General features: G+C 39.5%; 1 protein-coding gene across 2 annotated transcripts in view; it reads left to right on the forward strand.

Moving 5' to 3' along the window:
- Window positions 1-227: 227 nt before the first annotated feature.
- The window catches only part of Dnajc6 (DnaJ heat shock protein family (Hsp40) member C6), a 152,984-nt gene continuing 128,581 nt past the window's right edge, over window positions 228-24,630 (forward strand). The window contains exon 1 of one of the 2 annotated variants that reach the window (XM_071618742.1): window positions 228-353. The gene's annotated coding sequence lies outside the window, so the exon portion shown is untranslated. Of the gene's footprint in view, window positions 354-10,865; window positions 10,937-24,630 lie in introns of those variants that run through there. The other variant, XM_071618740.1, reaches the window with a different exon arrangement.

Genomic DNA, 24,630 nt, shown 5'->3' on the forward strand with positions numbered 1-24,630 from the left:
GGCTTGTGACTTCAGCCTGCACCTGTTCAGTGCTCGCAGGCCGAGCGGCGCAGCGCGACCCGCCGCCCGCCCCGCCGCCTCCTGCGGGTTCGGTTTTCCCCTCCGCAAGCTCCTCCCCCCACTGGCCGCGTCCACCCGGGCGGCGGCCGGGCACCTGGCAGACGCGCGGCTGCGGTGACAGAGAGCGGTGACCCTCGGGCCGAGGCGGCGGCAGTGGGGGAGGGGCGCGGGCGCACCGATGGGCGCGACTCAGAAAAGAGGCAAGAAGAGCCGGAGGCTGTTTTCGTCGCTGCGGCAGTGGAAGGCGACCCGGAGGCTCTGGAGGACGCGCTGGGCTGGCGAGGCGGCGCTGGGTGAGTGTGGGCGCGGTCGGCAGGGACCTGTTACCCGCCTGCGCCGGCCTCGGCACTAGGGCAGTGGGCAGTGTTAGCGGCCCTGGATCCGCAGGTAGGTGGCGGGGCCTGGATGCCCGGCCCGGGCGACCCCCCACGTCGACCCTCGGTCGGCTGCGGGGACAAGACCACTCAGGAGCTCCATGGGGGACCTCGGTGAAGCGCAGGGTCGGTTCCAGCACCTCTCCCCCACGCGCCTAGACCTTCCTGTCTGTCCGTTTGGCTTTGCACAGAGGGAATGCAGGCCAGGCGACGCGATCTTTCTCAGGTTTGCATCCCCGTAGCCGGTCCCCCCACACCTGGCCTGGAGCCTGCAATGCAGTATCGTCGAGGGACTTCATCCGAAAGCAAGGTCCTCCCCATCTGGACTCAACCTACCCATTTTCTAACCCGTCTGCGGACACTCCCGGGTTACCTCCTAAACTCTAGCCACGATAAACTACTTTCCAAGCACACTTCATCCTGTCCTCACTAGGGCCTTAATTCACTTCCGCCTAGTCACTGACTCACTCCATCCATTCATTCCACAATTTGTATGGAGTCCCTCTCTCTGCTGGGGCCCGAAGGGAACAAAATATCAAGCCTCCTCCTTGTGGAACTGCTTCTAGAGATGGCGGTCATTCCACACCTAAAACAGACACACCCCTCATCTCGCAGGGCTGTGGGTAATTGGGAGGAATGAAGCTGGGAGAGGGAAAGGAAGGTGCACAGGAAGCCCCCCTAAAGCAGGGCCATCCAGTGGAGACCTGAGCCTGACTGGGTTCTTCTGGCAGGCAGCCAGAGGAGTGCTTGCTTGCCTCGGGGAATAACTTGTGGAGTGGTTTCCTGGAGCCCAGCAAGGGGAAGGGGGGACACAAGACTGGACTCAATGCCCCAGCAGGCCAGGGGAAGGTGTGGGGAGTTTATTCTAAGTGAGCTGGGAAGTGATCAAGCAAGGAAATTACATGCTGGCTGGCTCTGACTTCTCTCTTTCTGCAATGGTCTTGCTCTCATTGCTCAGCCTGGCTGCTTCCTAATCCTCTGCCAAGACTAGTCAGATGTCATCATCTCCCTGAAGCTTTTCCTGAGGTTCCTGCCACCTGTAACCTCTCTTTAGAATTTCATCACCTGTAGGGCATTTGTCACTTCATCTGGTATTTTGGCTGTCAAAAGCGCATTCATCTTTTCTTCTCCCACTAGGCTAAGTGCAGGGCTTGGCACTTTGTAGACACCTGCACAGCATTGGCTTGTGTGTGGGGAGATAGGGGGAATTTTGTCTGTTTTCATCATTCAAAGATGCTTGCTCTGAGAGGCTGACATGCCTTGATTTCTAAAATGGCTGACCTGATCTAGGGCAGAAACCAGATGGCACCTGGGTCCTGTCACTGATGGAGTCACCTCCACCCCTTTGTTCTGAGGATTGAATGCATGAATGAATCCAATGAATTTCTTACGATGATATCAATATCACTTTGGGCTTCCAGAATCATAGCTTTGATGTTAGACTGGGATTATAATATGACACTAACATGTGGCACACTAATAAGCTGTGTGATCTTAGCCAGGATACTTGTTATGGTTTAGATATGAAGTGTCCCCCAAAGACTCATGTGTTGATGGCATGCATGGTCCCCAATGCAACACTGTTCAGAGGTGGAGACTTTGGAAATTGATTATAGTATCACCCTGTCTTCCACAGAAAATTTTAATTAAGCTTCTCCAGAAGTCTTCACCATAATTGATCTTATCAGCACAAGAATCTCTACAGAAGAGTTCAGTGTCGTTAAACTACTTATTTCCTGTTGCTCTATCTTACTTGGCTTTGCTTGGAAGCGATCAGCACTCCAGGTGCTGAACACCCCTTTACCAGTTTTTTTTTTTTTTTTTAGTTGTAGATAGACACAATACCTTTATTATTTTATTATTTTTATGTGGTGCTGAGGATGAACCCAGGGCCTCACATGTCCTAGGCAAGTGCTCTACCACTGAGCCACAACCCAGCCCCCTTTACTAGTTTTTCACAAACATTTATGGACTATTTAATATAAATAACAACATATATAATAGCGTGCTTGCAAATGCAGAGTGTGATAAGAAAAACATTCTTTTAACTAGGTCTCTGGTCTTGGTCTGGAGATTCACAGAGGTGTTTACATTTCAAAGGGAAGAAGTTACTAATTGGGCTCCATGGTAACAGCTAGCAGGGGGAGAAAAGTAAAAGGAGAGCTTCTCAGGCACTGTCCTTGAAGGGTTAACTTGCCCAGAACAGTGAAAGAAAATGCTGCTTTTGTGTGATCTTCTTCAGACTGTGAGCTTCTGACCCACTCCTCTTACGTGCTGGGTATAAAGTTCCAAAACTGCCTGAATTCCGATGGACGGAGTTCAGGGGATCGATTGATTACAGTGAAAGCTCTGCCCTCTGAATCTGGCTATAGCCAAATAAATCTGCTTCCGGTTCCTATTTGGTGTCTTGCCTGTCTATTCTCCGCAACAGGATCACAAGGGCTATGACCTCATGAATGGCTTAATCCATTGAGGGATTCATAGCTGATGGCATTATTGGGAGGTGATAAAAACTGCAGGAGGTGGGGCATATTTGGAGGGAATTGGTCCTTGGGGGTGTGTCTTTGGGGACTACATCTTATTCGTAACATGCACTCCTCTCCGCTTCCTGGACTATGAGGTGAGCAGCTTTGCTCTGCAACACCTTGCTTTGCCTGATCACAGGCCTAGAAGGAATGGAGCCAGCTGACTATGGACTAGAACCTCTGAAACAATGAGCTAAAATAAATCTTTCCTCCTTTAAGTTGTTTGTCAGGTATTTGGGTCACAGTGACAAAAAGTTAACATAGTACTTAATCTTTTTAAAACTTAATTATCATCTATAAAACGGAGATGAAAATTTGTATGTCATGTTACTATGATGATTAAATGAGTTCCTAACACATAGAGACTCACAAAAGGCTGGTTGTTATTTTTATGTATTTGAGTCCAGGTCTTTGACAATATGATCGCTCCCCAAATCAGTGAGCAATGGGAAAGATCATAGCTGGAGGATATTTGGGGACAGCTAAATCTTTTGGGCAAAGCAAAAGTTCTTCTGCACCAGCATCCTTCTTTCTCTCATCTTCCACCCCTCACAACACAGAGGCTGAAGGTAAGAAAGACCATGGCTTCTAGGGACTCTTGGCATCTTTTCATCCTAATGCTGTATCCTGTACAGAGTAGATATTCAATAAATATGTTCAGAATGAATGAATTATTTCACTCCTGTATAGCTCGAACCAGAATGAGTCTGAACATTTGTGACTATAGCTATAATATTAATACCTAGAAGGACAATTACTGGATCAGAGGACATATTCTTTTTCTTCTTAAGTTTGGGATATTAACAAGTAAATATCCATATGTTCATGCTATTTTAGTTCTTATCAGCAATGTATGAGATTCATGATTTCATTGCTAGACTTTTAAAAAAAAATCTATGGGTGCTTTATAATTATACATAATAGTGGGATTCATTATACCATATTTGTACATGCACATAACATAATTTGATCAATTAATTCCCCAGTACCTTCCCTTTTCTTCCCCTCTTCCCTCCCCGTGATCTGGTTTGTTCCACTCTACTGCTCTCCATTCTATAATTATTATTTTAATTACTTCATTATCACAATATATTTACATATATGAACCATTGTGTTATATTTGTACGTGGACATAGCATAATTTGGTAGATTTCATTCCTGAGTACTTCCCCATGCTTTCTCTTCCCCCTCCCCTTTTTGAGCCCTTTCTTCTACTCTATTCGTCTCTCTTCTTTTTTTCATGAGATCCCCCTCTTTTAATTCACATTTTTCTCTCTTTCTCTAGCTTCTGCATGTGAGAGAAAAATTCTACCCTTAACTTTCTGAGTCTGGTTTATTTCACTTAGCATGATGTTCTCCAGTTCCATCTATTTATCTGTTGCTAGATTTTTTTAATGCTTGCCAATCTGATGGGTGTGGAATGTATACTTATTTTATGTTGATTTCCTTGATGAATAATGAAGTTGAGTGTCTTTTCTTGTCTCTTTACCTGAATATTGGCCATGCTTATGAGAACCTCTATGAAAAGTTTGTTCATATCTTTTCCTAATCTTTTACTTGGTAGTTTTTTTTTTCTGTAAGTATTTTCTTTTAATTTTTATTTGTTTAAATTTCAAAACAATCCACTTATGGGCGTTTCCATGATATCAGTTATATGAAAGCACAAATAAATTACTTTACAAGGTACCATTAAGCTTGTCTTCAGTAGTTTTTCTTATTTATTTATAGGACTTCTTTACATATTCTAGATGCTAGTCGTTTATTTGATTTAGATGTCAAAACAGCTTAAAAAGGGCTGGGGATGTGGCTCAAGCAGTAGTGCGCTTGCCTGGCATGCTGCGGCCCGGGTTCGATCCTCAGCACCACATACAAATTTTGTTGTGTCTGCTGAAAACTAAAAAATAAATATTAAAATTCTCTCTCTCTTAAAAAAAAAAAAAAAAAAACAGCTTAAAAAATCTACCATGTAAGTAGTTCTGAATGGGAATAGGCAAGCTGTGCTGGGTGGAATTAGCCCTTCAAATGCATCTGTTCTTTCCAGAGAATGCTATTTTAGTCAAATATCAAAGCTTTTACAGAAAAGGGAGTGAACAGAGAGTGAAAATACTTTGTGATCAGTAGACTTTGCTAGTCCTAGAAATATTGTTGATAATTGACCCTGAATTCCTCCCAGGAGAAATCACCTTATCCAGACCCTCCTGGGGCAAGGAGTCCTGGCCTGAGCTATGATCAGCCCTGGGAAAACACAGCTGGAACTAGAGTCAGGCTGCATCAGCAGGAAGTACTTTCTAGGACAGGTTAGTTGGAGAGGAGCACAGAACCCTTGCCCGGTAATTGGTGGGTTTGTCTCTTATTGTCATTTTCTGAAAACCTATTCCTAAAAACAAATCACATTAAATGAAGACAATCATACCTATCCAGCTTATTCCCAAGGTTATTGAAAAGATCAGGTGAGGTCATAAATATGAAAAGACTGTGTAAAAACAAGATATGTTAGCTAACCAGTCTTTTGCCCGAGTGGGAAAATCCAATGGACCTACAATATTAGGTCTGATTCCTTCTCCTGTGTTCCTTTCTGCAGACAGGTACACGATTGTAGAGCCATGGTTCTCTGACCATGTTCTCTAGACCAACAGCATCAACATCACCCTTGAACTTGTTAAAAATGCAAATTCTCAGCACTTACCTCAGAACTACCAAACTGGAAACTCTGGGGACAGGGCTCAGAAACCTGTATCTTGACAAGTGATTCTGATGCACATGGAAGTTTGAGAACCTGTGACCTGTGGAATGAGCAAGGGCTTTCAAGCCAGCAAATGTGGGCTTAACTCAGTTCTTCTGTTTGCTAACTGTGTACTGAATATGTTATCAGACCCTCCTGGACTCCCAAGCTTTCACCAATAAAAGGAAAATAATGGGATGATTTCCTTCCCCTCCCTGGTCTTGGCAAGTGACCTTGACTCTTTTTACTTCATTTTTTTCCTCATCTAGAAAACTGGGACGGGCAAGAGTTAACTTGTTTCCACTCTTATTGTATGACAGCCACAGTCTGAAACAGTGCGTGTTTTTATTTTATTTTTTATTCTTACAGTAATCCCTACTTTATAAATGAGGAAAGGTAGAGCAGAGAGAACCTTTCTTTTATTTCCAAAGTTACACAGCTAGTACCCTGGAATTCAAATCCAGGTAGGCTGCTGTGAGCATCCTTAAAGATACTCTTTGACCGATAAGTTCTTGATAAATGTATGACAATGGCAATAGAAAATCACTTGGCAGGTAGGAGGTGCTTCATATATCACTTTCCTTCCCCTTGCCTGGTAGTTTGAAGTCACAGGACTTTAACTGGTCTGACTTTCTTTCTTTCAATAATTGTTTTAGTTGGAGATGGACACAACACCTTTATTTTATTTATTTATTTTTATGTGGTGCTAAGGATTGAACCCAGTGTCTCACATGTGCTAGGCAAGGCTCTACCACTGAGCTACAACCCCAGCCCTAACCAGCTTTTCTTATAGCGGTGTTGCTCTCTTCTGTGGCTAATTCCCTAATCATACACCTCCACCCCACCCCCAACACATCAGCAGTTTTTCTCTCTTTGCCTCACCTCTTTATGGTCATTTAGGTGCTTTGAGCAAACCAGAGCCCTGGCTGGACTGAGGAAGAGCAGGTGGGATGGAGGAGGGGAAGCCACCCTCCTTCACCTCACCCTGGCATGTTTAGGGAATGAATGATGAAGCTAGAAGAGGCTCCAGCCTCATCAGAAAGACATTTGGTCTGTCTAGTAAGGGATGTATCTTCTGGGTCTCTCTTTGCTTACCTGTCCACTAAGCAAGAAATAAAAGTGCCACAAAAGTTTCAAAGGAATTATAGAAGTGTTTTTAATTTAATTTTATTTTTCTGTGCCAGTCTTTCTTCAGAGTAAAAGTTGCAGCTTAGAGATTTAACCCCCAATATTACAGCAGGGTTGTTTCCCCCCCCCCACCCCCCCCCTTTTTTTTTAAATGCCAGGACAATAAGAATCCTTATTCCCTTTGAGTTCAGAGTCTCACTCTGTTGTTCTTGAAAATTCTCTTCGATCTGCTCTCAAGATGGCCTCGCCTACTGGGCATGACTCACCAGTCTAGTGACTCAGGAGTGGCATCTAACAAGAGAAGGAATGTGCAGAGCTGTGGAGGGACTTAGTGGCCAGTGGAGCCTGCCTGAATCCTCTCAATGCAGTTATTGAGACAGAACATCAAGCCCAGCCGTACCTGCTTATAGTGGTCCTTGGTTTCATTATTCCAATTTATTTGAAGGTTGGGGTCTGCCAGAGAGTTGCTTTGTTGTGGAAAACTCCAAAATTTAAGGCTGTTAATTGTCCCTCCATGAGGTGTGGCCTCGGGGATTACTGTGGGGCAGTGCAAGACTTGTGAGTATTCATCTGATGCTGGAAGGAATGGCCAGGGAATCAGGGGACTAAAGCTTTGGTGTGGTGTCAGGAGGGGAAACAAAGGCTTTTTATTTAATGATACCTTCAAAATGCTTCAACTTAATATTTTTAAAATTTCTTTCTTTTTTTTTTTTTTTTAGCTGTAGATGGACACAATATTTATTTGTGTATTTTTATGTAATACCAGGGACTGAACCCCGTGCCTCACGTGCATGCTAGGCAAGCACTCCCACCACTGAGCCACAACCCTGGCCTCTCAACTTAATATTAAAAAAAAAAATAAAGGATTAATAGACACATGTACCAAATATACCAAAATGAACCTGAACATGGAGCTCACTGTACAATTTTTTTGACTTTTCTGAAGACTTGAAACTTTCCAACAATGTTGGGTAAGATGCAGGTACCCCTAGCAATGACCACACTTAAAAAAAAAATAGATGAAGAATATAGAATGGCAGCCCTCCTTCCCTCCCACTTTCTTACTACTCCCAGTCTTCATCTCCCCACCCCCACCCTGGAGCAGCTTGTTTGATTAAAAGGGGCCTAGAGTGAGACAGGTCAGTGGTTAGCTACTCCTTTATGCCAAGGGCTATATATCCCTTTGGTATGTATATCCTCTCATAATAACCATACAAACTAGTTATTATTTTTCATATTTTATGAGGAGACTGAGACTCAGAGGGCTAAACTTGACCCAGGTCAAAGGTAACAATCTTAAAATAATTATGGAGCCCTACATTGTGCGTCAAACTTCCTGCCACATACTTTACATGTTTTAACTCATTTGAACCTCTACTGTCCCTAGGAGATATGTACCATTTTTATCTTCATCTTACAGATCAGGAATGGAAACTTGGAGAGGTGCAAAAATTTGTCCCAACTATCCTTAGTGGTCAGTAAATGGCAGAACTTGCTAGCCTTTTCAGAGCCCTTGCCCCACTATTCAGCCCAGGTCTGGACATCCCTTTGCCTAACTCAGTAAGTTAGCACACCTTGTGGAAACCTCTTGACCTGAGACCACAAGCTTCTGAGGACAGAGAATTTTTTTTTGGCTCTGTGTCATTCTTATTTGTTCAGAGCAGTACCTGGCACTAAGAATACTATTGAATGAAATGGTGCATAAATTCCTCAGCCTTCTCAGCTCTGAAATGTGCTTCTACTGGTAACTTTTTGACTGTTCTGAACTTAGTTTTTGAAGGCAGAGATGCCCGTATCTTTGATGTGATGTATAGGCCAGTGCCTCATTCGGTGGCCAGTGAGGAGTTATAAGGAAGGCACGTGTATTAGGAGCTTTCTATCACTGTAACAAAATCCCTGAGATGACTTATAAAGAAAAAATGTTTATTTTTAGCTCACTGTTTTGGAGGTTCAGTCCATGACTGGCTTTATTTTGGGGGGCTTGTGGTGAGGCAGCACATCATGGCAGGTGCATGTGGTAGAGCAAAACTGTTCAATTCATGACCAGGAAGCAAAGAAAAAGACAAAGGGTTGGGGTCCCACAGTGCCCTTTGAGGCTATACCCCTCAATGACTTAAAGATCTCCCTCTAGGTTCCAAGTCTTAAAGGTTCTACCACCTTGGGGACAAAGCCTTTAACACATTGGAGGACACTCAAGATCAAAATTATAGCAGCATATTCCTGATTGGTCTTAAGTTGTCAAACAAGAGCAAAAAGGCATTACTGTCAAGGAAAGATGGAAACCAGAAAAACAAAACACAAAAGAAAACAAAAACAACCTTAAAATTTTCCAAACTTCCAGGGAGTCTTCAAATTTTAGCAGCTAGAAATCACCCCCAGGGAGCACTAGTGGTCATGAAGTCTTTCACTCCATAGCCTTCTTTGACTCTTGGCTGCATAATAAGTAGCTGAACACTGGCAATTAGTCCTCTTAAATGTACCCAAGCAGTTGGTAATTATACCTTGCATTTATAGAGTGCTTAGTTTACAAAGTACTGCATCTGTTCTCTCTTTTAATCTTGTAAACAGCCTGGTATATATCCAGGGCAGGTATGATTAGCCCATTTTACACACGAGGAAATTGATGGTAGAGAGGCTAAATCATCTGCCTTACACACTCAGTTAATAATTGGTAGGCAGAGAGAGAGGTCTTCAACCTCTTCTCTTGACTCCTAGTCCAGGAAATTTTCTGTGTCAATATTGTATTTAACCCAGCAATTCTGTGGATGAGAGCGACAGATAGATATATTTCTTTTTGTTGTTTTTCTCCCAGCTTAGTTAGGTTTTAGATTGGGTCAGTTAATCCTTATGGGTATCAGTTTACCAATCTGAATAATGGAGAACAAACACCAGATATCAGTGAGGGCATATGGAGTAGAGGAAGTTGTCATGGTTTGAACTTAAACAAGAAAACAACAACAACAATAAAAAGAATTCTGAGTGAAGATGTTTGGAAGACTGATGATCCTGACCTATTTTCCATAAGTTAAAAGTCACCTCACTTGGCTTCCTTATCTAAAATGGCACCTCTGTAACCTGATTACCATGCTTCATTTTTCTTTACAGCATTTACTGCCATTTATTATATGACTCTGTTTGCCCATTGCATGTCTGAATCCTCCCACCAGAATGTAATAGTCATGGGAGCAGGCATTTGGTTTGTTTTTGTACTTGGAAACCCTAACAGGTAGAATAGTGCCTGGCACAAATAATCATTTGTTGAGTGAATGATCAAAGAGTGAATTAATGATTCCAAGTTGCATAAGGATATGAAGTAAGCTTGAATTGAATGATGGGAAGATTTGCCTGAAATTTCCTTGCCCTTCCACTGAGGGATCTCTTGGTATGGCTTCCTTATACCTATTCCTGGCTGAGCCACCCAATGGCTTACAACCAACCAAAGTCTCCTTGACTGTCTACTTACACCTGGGGGGAATGAATTCAGTAATCTGTGTCCATGCACCAGACCCTTGTATTGCATCCTATGCTTTTGTTTCAGAACAGCTGGGAGCACTTGTGAGTACTGGGGACCGGTCTCAGTGCACTGTTGTATCCTCACTGCCTAGCATGGTTCTTGAACCACATCGGTAAAAAATGTTGTTGAAGAGATGAATGAAGCAATGAATGAATATGTAAGAGGAAACAAAACACAGGGCTCCTAATCCCCTTTAAAAAATGCAGTTACTGTTTGAAAAGAAGCCCAGCACAAGGCATAGACATTGCCCTTTCAATGTGAACCAAATCTCTCCTGAGGCAAGGAGGCGCTAAACAATTGGTTCCTTACCCTGAGGGAAGGAAAGGCAAGTCTGGCTCCGGATCCGGTTCCATGCCATGTTTTGGAAGTTGTGTTTACGTCTGCCTTCATCCCCATCCTTTCCGCTCTAGCATAAGCAAAATTATAACCCCGCACACTGACTTGCATGCAATTATCATAGCCTGGGTGCTCCTCCGCTGAGGGACTTCGCCCCCGAGACCGCTGACTGTCTGTGAATGACAAATCAAAAGTCAGGGTTGCAGAATCAGCTGGACTTTTCTGCTTATTGGCAGCAGAGGGAGGAAGCAGAGAATGAAAGATTCTGAAAATAAAGGTAAGGGGCCAACTGCAGAGGGGAGGCTAAAAGATGCTAGGGATGAGATGTCACTCCGTGAATATGTTTAAGTTGTATTACTGGCTGATTTAACATTACTATGCATATATTATTCAAAAATTCTAGTTATATAATAAGTGTGTCTGTCTTAAATGACTTTTGGTTTCCAATTATTGTGTCATTCAATTTACCATTTTTGTAGTCCTAAATATAACTACAGTTTTTTTTTTTTTTTAAATTCTGTATTTGATCTTGGCTAGCACATATTTCCATTTCACAGATTTCCTTATAATAGCTTTCAGAATCTTGATAATTGTATTTTGGGATGTTCCTAATAGTTAATCATTAAAAGGTAGGTTTTCAATGCATTATTGGAATATCTAAAATAGTTGGGACTTAAACAATTTGTATTTTCAAGAAAAAACGTTGATGGAGAATCCCTCAGCGTACATTCATCTTTTCAGAGGGCCCAGTGGGGAGCCATCTGACCTTCAGAACTGTTTATCTTGCTAAGAGATATACGAATGCAAACTCCACCCCCAACCTCCCCACCACCCCAACCAAACAAGGAACCCCCCAAACTAAAACAGAAACAACCCCCAGACCCCCTCAAATCAAAGAGCAACATCATTCTGTTTGAGGAATGGGAGAGGAGAGAAACGTGTTTAAATGAAAACTCAGGAAAGGAAAGATCTCATTGAAAACGAGGTAACCAAATTTCAAGTTCAACAACAAGAATTCTGGAGCATTCTGGGGTTTTAAATTCTGAAGCTCTTAAAATTTCTGCCGCAGTTGGGGGAGGAGCAATGGACCCCTGGGTCTCAGGAGGCTACACGTGGTCCCACGTTCTTCCTTCCTTCTTCCTGCCTCCTGCATTGGTCGCCCTCCTGGTCCTCGTGCGCTGGGAAGGCTCAGAGGGACCGCGCGCCTTGGGGACGGCGCTCCGGTGGCCGCCATCTCCGCGCCGCGGTGCACTACCCCTGCTTCCGGAGCACTAATTTTAGGGTTCTCCAGCCCGCCCGCTGTCTGTGTGTCTCCCAGGAGCTGCTGCGCAGTAGTTTGCACCCCACCCTCTGCTGGCGCGCTCTGATTTAAGGAGGCCCCAGCGCTTTGCCCTTGGGCTTTGGGGGCTTGCGTGTGCCCTAGGAGGCACGCAGCGCTCAGGGCAGGTCACATGCTGCTTCTTCGCCGCTAGTGCGTCTCACGACCCTCCCGAGCCTGGGTTAGGTTTTCTGGGAGATCATTGCCATAGCTCAGGGTCCAAGCCTTCTTGTGCTCTGGACCACCAGGCTTGGCCTTCAGTTCCCTGGAGTCTGCCTCTGTTTGTGGCTTGTTATAGGATTCCCTCCTTGTAACAGCATCCACAGACAGACAGACCGACCATACAGGCACACACAATAAGAAGGAGGAATATAAAACAAAATAACAAAAACAAACCTCACACAACCTGATGCCAGTGGATAGACTGACATTTTAAGCTACCATACTGTTTGTAATGACGGTTCTTAAGCAATCCCACTTTCTATAACTGAGGCTTTAAAAGTGCCCGGGGTTGCTAGTGTTAGTAGCATTAATATCTCATAGGCTCTGGATCATTCACGTCCACGTATTGACCTATGTGGTTTTGATGTTTTAAATTTTAATTAAGCAGCCTTAGTGGGGAAGAAAACAGCTGTCCATGAGCCTGGTAAATGCAGAGAGGAACTATTCACTCTTGTGTCTAAGCCAGCCAGTCTCTCATGGACAAACAATGCCTGTGCATGTGTAATCAAAGTAAAACTAACTCTGAGAAGAACGGTGGCTTTTCCTGTGTTATTTGCAGTGGCTGGAGAAAGGGTTAATGAAAAGAAAAAAAATTTGCTTATTTGCCAAGTCATGCTAGGCCGCGGACTTGAGTTAGAAAAAATTAAACCTGCCTAAATTGGAGGTTCAGGCTGAGGTCAGTATTCACCATTGTTTAGAATCAAAATACTCCTGTTTTCTCAGTGTAGCAGCATGTTTTAGGCTTCAGATCCCCAGTCCTATCTGAGGGGAGTATTTAGAATGTTTGTTTCACTTTGGGTTGAAAACAGCCTTGGGCAGGGAGTTAGAATAGTCAGGTTCTGGCTTGTTCATTTATCACTCTTGGTGACCTAGGACAAGACCCTTTATTTCCTTGGGTCTCAGTTTCTTTATCTCTAATATGCAGAGATGTTAGACTGCAATAGTGTTTTTTTTTTATTGTGGGGGATTAGTTCAGTGAGTCTTAAGCAACATTTTAGATGAAACAATAGAAAATGTCAGAAACTGTTGCACATGGCAAGAGTTACCGTTGTTCTCTGTAATTTATTTCTGTTTTAAATATTTATGCTCATGTATTTAGGTATGTTGGCTGTATTCTGACATAAGATCTATTTTTAACTGAGTTCCAGTCAAAACAGTTGGAAGTATACTGACATACATGATCACTTATTAATTTGGTTTTCAAAGTTTGTGAAATGCAGTTTTATTTGCATATTTATGTCTATCTCTCTCTCTATCCATCCTTCTATCTATCTATCTATCCATCCATCCATCCACCCACCCATCCATCTACTGAGATTCTTCCAAGTCCATTTCTGGAAAGAATCTCTTAAGAGCTGGGAGACGGATATGTGCTGTTGAACCTAGCTGAGTATGTGATGTGAAGTGGTATGTATGTGCGGGTGGGTTTTGAGGAGAAAATGTGACCATGGCAACCAGACCATGAGAGCTATTTGTGGGTACCAATGCACCAGTTGGTGACCTGAATATAAAACAAATACACAAAAATTTAGAGTCTTTATTGCTGAAAAGGACAGCAGAAAAACTACTAAAATGTACTAATTGTTCAGAAGTTAACTCTCCCTGTAAAAACCGAACAAGACTACTAGGTGAAATTTAAAGAGGTTGATGGGGCGAAAAAATGATTAGAATAGGGCTGGGGCTGTAGCTTAGTGGTAGAGTGCTTGCCTCACACGTGTGAGGCAGAGAGTTCTATCCTCAGCACCACATAAAAAAATAAATAAATAAAGACTTTTTTTTGTGTGTGTGTGTGTCCATCTACAACTAAAAAAAATATTAAAAAATGATCAGGATATTGGTAGGCAGAAGTTGCATTTTTATAATTCACTGTCACGTTACTGGTGTTCAGTAAAATGTTTCAGAATTTGAAAATTAAAAACTGCCTACTTTTCCCTCTTTTTAATATATCTTAGGATAGTCCAGTGAGATTTTTGTCTGTTTGGTTTTTGTTTTGTGTACCGGGGATTGAACCCAGGGGTGCTTAACTACTGAGTCACATTCCCAGCCGTTTATTTTATTTTTTTTATTTTGAGATGGGGTCTTGCTGAGTTGCTTAGGACCTTGCTAAGTTCCTAAGACTGCCTTTGGATTTGTGATCCTCATTCTTCAGCCTCCCAAGCTGCTGTTGCTGGGATTACAGGTGTGTGCCACTGCGCCTGGCCTAGTGAGTTTTTTTGTTTTGTTTTTAATTCAAAAGACATTGTATAACACACACCAGCCTATCTCAATAGCTTTGCAAGCCAGGAAAAAAAAAAGTAGGACACATCTTAGGAAGAAAATAGTGAAATTATTTAATGAGTAGATATCAGCAAACATGACAGCTAATTATAATAATAACCATACTTCTATTTAATGAACAACTAGTACACAAAAAGCTCTCTGTGAGGTAATTTACATATTGTCACAATACTGGAAGGTAGGTGGTGCTTTACATGTAAAGAAATGGATTAAGATTTTATTCAGGCACACATAGCTAGTAAGAGGTAGAGCCAGAATTCAAACTCAAGTCTTTTTAATCAAAAACCATTCACATGGGGGTTGGGGATGTGGCTCAAGCGGTAGCGCGCTTGCCTGGCATGCGTGCGGCCCGGGTTTGATCCTCAGCACCACACACAAAGATGTTGTGTCCGCTGAAAACTAAAAAATAAATATTAAAATTCTCACTCTCTCTCTCTCTTTAAAAAAAACAAAAACCATTCACATGGCAAGCAAGGGCTTGAAAATAAGAAACATTGTAAAATTGTGGGTTTTAATAACATTGTCAACATCATTCATTATTGGAATTAATTTACTATTATAAAAAGGGAAATGTGAACCTTAGAAAATGATCGCTTTTAACTAATATGCCAGATTGTGTTTATTTGAAAAACAGACATTTTAACTCTAGACATTGAGCTCCAGATTTTTCGATGTGTTCTTTGAGTATTTTATGAAACAAGTCTTAGAAATAGAAGTAGAAAGGAGAGGAAAATGTGAAAAGTTGGATGGAATTTTTTTTTTTTTGTCTACAAGAGGTCAGAGAAGATAGCTCTCTTTCAATGTTTCTGTTATTTTTTTACATTTTGTTTCTAAAGAACAATATAATATTCTGTAAGCAAATTAACACATGTATAACATTTTAATGTGGCAAAGCTAGGATTTGAGCCTTATCTATGACTCATGAAAGAATTTTCATGGAAGTTATTACAAAATCTATTGGAAACTGAATAGACTCAGATCCAGACTTTTAGGCCCTACATATTAAAAAAAAAATATAGTATCCAGCTCTTAATCTGTAATTAAGAATAAAATAAGCATAAGAAAACCCCAAAATATTGTAATTTCTTTTTTTCTTAACTACCATGATTTTTGACTTTTAGAGAAAATTCACATTCTTTCAAGGATTTTTGTCAGTGGGTTTTTATTTTTTAATTTTTTTTAAGTACCAGGGATTGAACTCAGGGGCACTAAACCACTGAGCCACATCTCCAGTCCTTTTTTTTTTTTTTTTTTAAATTTTTAGTTGTCAATAGACTTTATTTATTTATTTATATGTGACGGTGAGAATTGAACCCTGTTCCTCATGCATGTGAGGCAACTGCTCTGCCACTGAGCCACAACTCCAGATCCCCAGTCCTATTTTGTATTTCTGTTTAGAAACAGGGTCTCACTGAGTTGCTTAGCACCTTGCTGTTGTTGAGGCTGATTTTGAACTTGTGATCCTCCTGCCTCAGCCTCCCCAGCTGCTGGGATTATATGTGTGTGCCATTGTACCTGGCTCAGTGCTGCTTTTGACTGGATGGGTGGCGAAATGATATTTTAATGGTGATCTGCACCTGGTTGAAGAATTTCTCAGGGTTTCAGGACTAGCATGTGGTAGAGTTGTGATTAGAGATTTGTCTATGCCATTGCTTCTCATTGGGAATGGACACACAGGAGATTTGCAAGTACTTTTTTAATAGTCACCTGATTGAGGGGCTCTGGTAATATCCATGGGCAGAAACCAGAAATACCACATGTCCTGCAGTGTCTGGACTGTTCCAATCAATGACAGATTAGCTGATGTCCTCTGCAACTTTCAAATGTTTTGTTGAAGAAGTAGGTAAAAACCCTCATGCTTTTCTGAGCCTAGAACATAAATTGGCTTTTCATACGTACTGAAATCTCCAAGCTATGTAAATCTAAGGAAGATTGTATTTCTCAAGTTCAGAAAATCATTTCCCCAAAAGCAATATCACTTCTGTTTGAGACCCCAGTACAATACACCTGTTTCATTCTATCTACATACAGCTACAAGTATTTTATTTATTATGTCTTTTCACATAGTTCTACCTGAGCTTTTGCATATTGAAATACACATTGTTTTATTATAAATGATTTATGTCACTTCCCCTTTACATTGCAGCTGAAACATTTTATGTATACAATATATATTTTTTTCCTGTTTTGTTTAATTTTGTGTTAGGTAGATTGATGTCATCTAAAGATATTCAAGGGAGAGACAAAATGTTCCTATATTTCTATATATCTGTGTTGCTCAGTGAAGAGTAAAAGGACTTGGTTTTGCTCCCCTTCCTCTTTCAAAGGAGTCTGAGCTTCCTCTTTCAAAGGAGGCTGAGACAACATTAGAACTTCTGAGGATTATATATTCAGTACTGTAATTCTGGCACTTTAAAAAATATTATGACAGGGCTGGGGATATAGCTCAGTTGGTAGAGTGCTTATCCTGCATGCACAAGGCCCTCATTCAATCTCCAGTACCACCAAACCAAACCAAACAACAACAACAAAAAACAAACCAAAAAAAAAAAAAAAAACAAAAACAAACTTATAACAGTTCACAACAGTGGGATTGATTGACCCATAACTACCCTCTTCAGAGGGCAAAGACACTAGGGTTTAAGTGTTACAAATTTGCTAAGAAGTAATGTTACTGCTCATTGTTTTTATTTTATTTTATTTTTTTATGTTACTATAATGAACACTTCAAATTTCATTTTTGAATTGTTCCTGAATATAGAAATAAAACTCATTTTCATATGTCAACTTTATTTCAGCGACCAGTTGGTTTTCTGTAAATAATGACAATTTCATTTTCTCTTTTCCTATCTTCTTTTTTGTTTTTTCCTTGTCTTATTTCACGAGCTAGGATCTCTCTTAAGTTGTTATGTTCGGTTAACATTGTCCAGATATACTTTATTGGAAGGGATATATTAGAGCCAGGTTGAATTTAGTAAGTGCTATATATTGAGCCTTTTTAGTACCTATTCTGTTAAATTTTTTAGATTCTTTTTTTTTAAAGAGAGAGAGAGAGAGAGAGAGAGAGAGAGAGAGAGAGAGAATTTTAATATTTATGTTTTAGTTTTTTGTCAGACACAACATCTTTGTTTGTATGTGGTGCTGAGGATCCAACCTGGGCCACACGCATGCCAGGCGAGCGCGCTACCGCTTGAGCCACATCCTCAGCCCCATGTTTTTTAGATTCTAAATATTTTTTTATCATTTCTGAAATTACATTTTCTCCTATTTTTGTGTACTTCATAATATTGCATGACTGGTATTATATAGTTCCTTATTTTCCACCTCATTTGTCATATTCATGGAGATTTGGTTCCACATTTTATGTATGCCAGTTATTTCAATTTTGTTAATTTTATAGTACAGATCTCTCATATCATCACTGATTTCTTTTTTCTCATTCTGTTGGTTCCTAAGAGAAGTGGTGATTGTGAGTATCCTTATCCTGTTCTTGATCTCAGGGGAAAAGCCATCAACTTTTCCCACTGTTAACTACAATATTTCTTAGGGGATTCATATAGACACCTTTTATTAGATTAAGAAAGTTGTATTTTTAGTCTGCTCAGTTTTTACTAAGAATTGATGCTGAGTTTTAGCAAATATTTTCTTTCTTATCATATGTTCCATTTTATTTTGTTGATAGTATATTGATTTTTTTGAGTGTTAAGCCAACTTTGTACTTCTGGAACAAACTCAACCTAAGTTGTCATGTTGTCCTTTTTGTGTATTGCTGGATTTGACTTGCTAGTATTTTATTGAGGAACATCTTTGTTCAGGAAAGAGACTAACTTGTGATTTTCCTTTACTGTAGCACCCTTGTTAGGATTTGGCATATCAGGGTATGCTGACTTAAATGAAATGAGTTAGGAAGTACTTGTTCTTTTTCTGTTCCCAAGAAGAGTTCTGTAAAAGTTAAATTATTACTCAAATGTCTAAAAAAATTCACACTGTCTAGAAAAAAGCGATTTGGGTCTGGAAATGTTTTTGTGGATTCAATTGCTTTAAGAGGTATACAGTTGTTCAAATTTTCTATTTCTTTTTGTGTTTTAACAAGGTGTGTTTTTCTAGAAATTTGTTCATTTTTTCCTGATATAAGTTTTTAAAAATAATATCCTCATAATTATTTAAATATTTATAGTTATTGTGGTAGTGTATCTATTTTTCATTCCTAATATTGATTTTTTTAAACTGGTAATTCTCACTTATTTTGATTCATATTGCTGAAGTTTTATGAGCACTAGTAATCCTTTCAGTTTTTGACTTTGTTGTTTTTTGTATTTTACATTTATTTTGTATCTCATGAGTTCCTGCTTTTATCTTTATTATTTTCTTCTATGCACTTTGGTTGTAATTTCAGATTTTTTTTTTTAGTTTCTTGACATTGAAGTTTATATCTTTGATTTTCAGCCTTTGTTTTTAAAAATATTTTCATTTGAGGCTATAAATTTTCTTTTAAGCATAGTGTTTGTGTATCTTGAGAGTATTATGTCATATTTTATATTATTTAGTTTAAAAGATTTCACAATTTCCATTATGATTAATTTTTTTAATTAAAAATGTAGTCCTTAACTTCTAAGTACTTTGGATGTTTCTAGTTTTTTTTTTTTGTTATTATTATTGATTTATAATAATTGTTATTATTGATTTCTGACTTACTTTCACTGTAGTGAGAGAACATACTTTGGATGACTTTAGTTCTTTTGAGGTCCTGCATATGATCGATTTTTATATATGCATATTGTGTTTTTACTTTTAAATAATGTGCATACTAAGGTTGTTTGGTTCCACATTTTATGTATGCCAATTATTTCAATTTTGTTAATTTTATTGTACAGATCTCCTATATCCTTACTAATTTCTTTTTTCTCATTCTGTTGGTTCCTAAGAGAAGTAAAATGCCTGTGTTGTGATTTTTGATTTTCCTATTTCTCCTTTTATGATTTCCAATATTTCTTTTATTTAACCTTGAGGTTATGTTATTAAATGCATATTATATAATTTTTTTTTTGATGGTACTGGGGTTGAACCCAAGGACACTCTACTATTGAGCCACATCCCCAGCCCATTTTAATTTTTATCTTGAGACTAGTTCTCCCTGGGATTACAGGTGTGCACCATTGCACCATTGCACCTGGCTCATATCATGTAAATTTACAATTGTTATATTTAATTACAAAATGTCTCTCTACTAATTCTTCTTTTGATATTGTAGATATACCAGGTTTCTTTGGGTTAATTGATATTTTATTTTATTTATTTATATATATTTTTAGATGAACAGAATGCCTTTATTTTACTTGTTTATTTTCATGTGGTGCTGAGGATTGAACCTAGTGCCTCATGCATGCGAAGCAAGCGCTCTGCCACTGAGCTATAGCCCCAGCCCAATATTTTATACTTCAATTTTTTTGTTCCCTTTTATTTAATCTGTATCTTTTATAAGCAGCATATAAATGAGTTTTAAAAAATACAGTCCAGCAATTTTGTCTTTAGTTTGAAAATTGATATATAAAGATCTGTAGCAACAATGTTAGTTATTGCATATTTCCTATTTGTATCCCATCTGTCTTACTTACCTTTTTTTCCTTTCATTTTTTTTGCTTTCTTTTGGATTAATCAAGCATTATTTTTAACTTTTCCTTTTTCTTCTCTACTAGCATAGTAGTTACACATTTGTTTTCATCTTACTTTGCGTGTGTGTGTGTGTACGCGTGTGCATGGTAGTGTTATTTTTATTTAATCATATTCCAGACAATGTTAGGATCTTAGAACACTTTAACTCCACTTACTGTTTTCTCTCCCATCTGCATCCTACCTTCTGCCTTTTGTGTTATTTTTGTAATTCATTTTAATTATATACATAGTTAAGCTTCCATGAGAGACTAAAATTGTTGTTTTATATTCTGTATTCATTTGAATCTGTGTTCCCTTAGATTTACTTACATATTTACTCTAGTCACTGTTTTTCATTTCTTCCTTAATTCCTATTTGTTTTATTTCTGCATAAAAAACTGAGTAAAACAAAGAAAGGAAAAAAGAAAAGAAAATCCAAACTGGATAAAACAAAACTTCCTTTAGTAGTTCTTGTACTTGTAATAAGTACATACCAGATAGAAAAGAATGCTCTCAATTTTAGTGACCTGGCATGAACTAATTTTGCCTTTTCTTTTTACAGAGTAGTTTCAGTAAGTACGGAGAATTCTGGGGAGAAACTAGAAGTAGTGATGCACTCCTATTGTCCAAACTATTAGGGAGGCTAAAGCAGATCAGCCTGGGCAACATAACAGGACCCTATTTAAAAAAAAAAAAAAAAACAAATCTGGGGAAGCAGATTCCGCCCCCCACACACACTTTTAAATTTTTATTCCATCCTCTTCTGGTTTCTATCCTTTCTTGAAAAAGTTGACTGTCAGTCTTATTGTCACCATTTGATTTTACATTTTTTCCCTTTGGCTGCTTTTAAGACTTTTCTCTATGTATTTGGTTTTCAATAGCTTCCTAGGTTTTCCTTGTATTTACCTTGCCCGGGGTTTTCAGCTCTGTATAACTTGATGTTTTTGTGATTCTCATAATTCTCTACTACCACCTCTTCGTATATTGTTTTGCTCCATCCTGTCCTCTTTTTCTTGGGCTGCAATTACTTTTGTGTTAGAACTTTTTCACCCTGTCAATATATTCCTTACTTTATTTTCTGTACTCTTATCAACTTTTTCACTTTTTCCCCTAGTCTTAGAGTTCACATAGCTCACATAGCTGTCAAATCTGTTGTCAGACAACGTGTTGATTTCTTAATTTCACTTTGTGTTTTTTAATTCTATTTTTTATTAGATTCCTTAAAAATAAGTTTCCCATGTTGTCATCTGTTTTATTGAATATATAAATCATAGTCATTTTTAAAACCACATTTAAAAACTCTAATGTATTGGTCACTTGTGAATCTTTATATCTCTATCTATCTATCTATCTATCTATCTATCTATCTATCTATATATTGTGGTTCTGGGGATTGAACCCAGGACCATGTGCATGCAAGGCAAGTACTCTATCAATAGCCCCTCTTTTCTGTTTTACTTTTTTTTAATATATATATATATATATATAGTTGGACACAATACCTTTATTTTATTGATTGATTTATTTTTATAAATTTTATGTGGTGCTGAGGATTGAAGCCAGTGCCCCACATGTGCTAGGAGAGTGCTCCTAGCTCCATCTTTTCCGTTTTTCTTTTTGGCTTCTTCCTTCTTATGCCTTGGAATGCTTAATTAAATGTCCAACCATGTGTATGGAGATGTTCTGATGATGGCATCTCCCTGCTGAGGGTATTTATCTTGTTCTTTTCTAGCAGTAGAAAGTACTATTCTTTGCCTAGCAGATTAATTGCTCTCCTGTTACTTCAAGCAGATCTTTTTTGATTTTGTCTGGCTTTTCTAATTGCCTCAGCAGAACTTTACACTTCTATAGTCACTTCAGTTCAACTAAGCACTGAGTCTAATTGAGGCTTTTTTTTTTTTTTGCAGACTTTTAAGGATTTGGTCCTCTTGTGTTTTCTCCCAATCCTATGCCCTCAGGAAAATGACTGAGAGCCACAACCTCTTCCTCCTGTTAAGCTCTAAACTCCAATTTTTGTGTTTTTAGTACTGTTGAGTCTGCTGAAAACTACTCTGTAAAATGTTCATTCTCTTTTCAGCTTCCTTCTCCTTGCCCCTTGCAGGGGAGTCAGTAATGCCTCAAGGAGAAAACTTGTGACAGGCCCACTTCTCTGAGTCATTCTAGGATCTAGAATGGACTTTTCGGCCCTGAAATCCACCTTTTTTTTTTTTTTTTTTTTGGCACGGTGGACTTAATCCAGGATTTAAACCACTGAGCCACATTCCCAGCCCATTTTTTATTTTGAGTTAGGGTCTCACTAAGTTGGTTAGGGCCTCACTAAGTTGCTGAGGCTGGCTTTGAACTTGCAATCCTCCTGCCTAAGCCTTCTGAGCTGGTGGGATACAAGCATGTACCATCCTGCCCGACTCTACTCTTTGTCTCTGCATCTGTAAGAGAATGTTGAAGTTCTGCAGGCTTCTCTGACTCTTAGCAGCTTTCTCTGCCTGGCTTCTTAGCTTTTTGTCTCATGTGATGAATTGGCAAATACCATGAGTGGGAAAATGGACTTGCAGAAAGCTGGGCTCATGTCAATGAGCCTCCCTTCTCCTCAAGGTCAGACTCCTCAATTCCTTGCATTTTTTTTTTTTTTAAGGTAGTGGGGATTAAACTCAGGGTCACTTTACCACTGGACTATACTCCCCAGCCCCCATTTATTTTTTTAATTTTAATTTTTTTTTATTTTAATGAAACAGGGTTTTGCTAAGTTGCCCAGGCTGGCCTAGAACTTGCAGTCCTCCTGCCTCAGCCTCCTGAGCTGCTGGGATCACAGGCATGTGCCACTGCACCCAGCTATGCCTTTCCTATTACTAAACGTGGATGGTTTTATATTTTGTCTGGCTTTTCTAATTGCCTGTAGCAGAGCTCAGCAGCTCTACTGCTATAATTTATTCTAACTAGAGTTGAAATTGCCTAAGTTACTTAAAAATGTGGACTTCATTAAAAAAAAAAAATGAAAGCAGCAAACCAAACAACCTGTGATGTCAAGGACAGTTTAAACATTTAAGTAACAATGGATATTGCAGTTGATTTCTAGTTACTCTTTCTTGCTTATTAATGCTTACGAGTGTCTTTTTCTGTATTCTCTCAGTGTTATGGTTGGATGTGTGGTGTTCCCCCAAAAGGTCATGTGTGAGACAATGCAAGAAAGTTCAGAGGAGAAATGATTGGGTTATAAGAGTCTTAACCCAATCAGTGACTTAATCCCCTGATAAGAATGAACTGAGTGGTAACTGAAGTGGTAGGGTGTGACTAGAGGATGTGGGAATTTGATCATGGCTTTGGGTATATATTTGTATCTGGAGAGTGGAGATCTCTCTCTGCTTTCTGATCACCACATAAGCTGTTTCCCTCTGCCACACTCTCCTCCATGATGTTCGGCCTCACTTCGAGCCCTGAAGAATGCAGCCAGCCTTCTATGGACTAAAACCTGTGAAACCATGAGCCCCTAAATAAACTTTTCCTCCTCTACAGTTTTTCTGGTTGGGTCCTTGAGTCACAGTAGCGAAAAAACTGACTAAAACACTCAGCAATGTTTACAAATGTGTGTTGCTCTGTTCTAGGGGGTAAATATGCTAAAAGAACTTCTGTTTTCCTAAGTCTGTTTCTCCATCCAAATACTTAATACCGTCATTATTCTATGATTTGGAATAGTCAACTCTTCCCCAACAAGTTCAATATTATTCCAAAATGTACAAAACAATTTGAAAGATTGTATTACAAAGTGAGTGCTTTAGAAAACTTGATGCAAACCTTTTACTATAGTTGAGAAGGCATTCTTTCAATATCCTTCCCAGGTTGCAGGGTTATGTGTTGTGCTGGTCATATCTGTGAGCTTCATGTCACTGCCATGTCCTCAGTCCCTTAAATGCAAGTTCTGATCATTTACTCATCTCATTTTTTTGAGCACTTAGGTGCTTGACGCACCTTTCTTCACAAGTACATATTATGGTAGTTTTAGGAATTGGTCAGGTCAGTAAATAGCTCTACTCATGTGTGACATAAAGCTGACAGTGACAAAGTGATTTGAGCCGTTGTGAAAATGTTCATGTTTCCCCAGCTTTTCTATTAAAATCAAACCAAGAAAGAATCTGGCACTTATTTTTCAGTATTTATTTTATTTCTTATTTTTTTTTAAGTTGGACACAATACCTTTTTATTTTATTAATTTATTTTATGTGGTGCTGAGGATCCAACCCAGCGCCTTGCACATGCTAGGCCAGTGCTCTACTGCTGAGCCACAACCCCAGCCCCTATTTTTCAGTCTTTTTTTTTTAAATGCCTCACTAATCTGAGGAGGCTGGTTTTTTTTTTTTTTTGTTGTTGTTTTTTTAAAGAGAGAGAGAGAAAGAATTTTAATATTTATTTTTCAGTTTTCGGCAGACACAACATCTTTGTTTGTATGTGGTGCTGAGGATCGAACCCGGGCCGCACACATGCCAGGCGAGCGTGCTACCGCTTGAGCC

The sequence above is a fragment of the Marmota flaviventris genome, chromosome 10, assembly GCF_047511675.1.
Source record: "Marmota flaviventris isolate mMarFla1 chromosome 10, mMarFla1.hap1, whole genome shotgun sequence".
NCBI classification, from domain to species: domain Eukaryota; kingdom Metazoa; phylum Chordata; class Mammalia; order Rodentia; family Sciuridae; genus Marmota; species Marmota flaviventris.